This window comes from Aplysia californica, unplaced genomic scaffold (assembly GCF_000002075.1).
Source record: "Aplysia californica isolate F4 #8 unplaced genomic scaffold, AplCal3.0 scaffold01322, whole genome shotgun sequence".
NCBI lineage: Eukaryota > Metazoa > Mollusca > Gastropoda > Aplysiida > Aplysiidae > Aplysia > Aplysia californica.
Window position 1 is genome coordinate 44463 of NW_004798592.1, and position 1365 is coordinate 45827.

Genomic DNA, 1365 nt, shown 5'->3' on the forward strand with positions numbered 1-1365 from the left:
CAGACAGACAGACAGACAGACAGACAGACAGACAGACAGACAGACAGACAGACAGGGCATAGAAGAATGGAGGAAGAGATAATGAGCCATTGAAATACAGTCTGAATTTTAATTCTGTCCCTTTTCGTCCTTTAACCAATATCATTACCCTCGTGTCATTTATCTCTTCATTTCAATTTTCCCCAGAGGAGTACTCATTCTGAAAGATCTGGATTGAGTCCTTTGTTTGAGCGAGAGCAGAAAGGTTTCGAAAAAGGTAAGCATAGTCTGTAGAGAGGGTGAACACGAAAGATGAGAAGGAGGAGGAAGACGAGGAGGAGGAGGAGGAGGTGGTGGAGGTGATGGAGGTAGTGGAGGTGGTGTTGAAAAATAGAGATCCGATGATGACAAAAAAGGGGGGGGGGGGGCTGAGAAAGCCTAAGAAAAGGATGAAGAGACGGGGCAAAGAGTGAGAGAAGGTAAAAGATACGGCTTAGACAAGTTTATTATGAGGTAGAGGTGTGAGACTAGGAAAAGAGAAGATGAATTATATGATGTTAGATGGTTAGGGTGTGGCGGAGGTGAAGAGGGACAAGGCGATCGGAAGTAAAAAGAGGATTAGGAGGAATAGGGGAAGGGCGAGACAAAGTTTGATGATGATGATGATGATGATGATGATGATGATGATGATGATGATGATGATGATGCTGATGCTGATGCTGATGATGATGATGATGATGATATCATCATGATGACCACGACATTATTTATATATTACTACCAGCCTTACATAAGTTTCTTTTCATTGCATCTTATTGAGCGTCTTAAAGCTACCTGATCAGAGAGAGCTTTTTTCTTTTTTTCACTTATTCTTTCTTGTTTGTTATACCTCCAGTATATTTTATCTTGTCGAGAGGCGAAACATTGGATAGTTATCTAAAAACCAAAATTTTAGCCATAATATCCAGCTCTGCAGCTCTTTCAATAGGGATATCATACTTTTTCAGGGTTTTCTTGACTCCCTCAATCCACCTTTCGTGTGGTCTTCCTCTTCCTTTACAATAGCCGAAATGCTTGGTGTTATAGCCTCTGGAGGCTGGCTAGGTAACATACGTAACAGGTGGCCGAACCATTTTATTCTCTCTTTTTCTATGAAATTCAGACAGGACTCAGTGCCAATAGTTGTATGTAAATTAAATTGAAACAGATATAATGATAATGACCATGATGTAAATGTTAATCTTATTACGAAGGAGAAGTGGTAGGATAGTAAAGAGGGGTTTAATTTGTTTATTTTTTTAAAGATTGTATAAGGGGGGTGCGTGTTTGTAGGTTGGGGGGGGACTCGCAAGAGAAGGAATATAATTAACATGCGGAGAGAGAGAC

The 1365-nt window shown here is 40.4% G+C and overlaps 1 long non-coding RNA gene across 1 annotated transcript in view; it reads left to right on the top strand.

The window, feature by feature from the left end:
• Nucleotides 1–118: 118 nt before the first annotated feature.
• The window catches only part of LOC106013822, a 69085-nt gene continuing 67838 nt past the window's right edge, over nucleotides 119–1365 (top strand). The window contains exon 1 of the long non-coding RNA XR_001185442.2: nucleotides 119–256. This is a non-coding gene — a long non-coding RNA (uncharacterized LOC106013822). The remainder of the gene's footprint in view (nucleotides 257–1365) is intronic.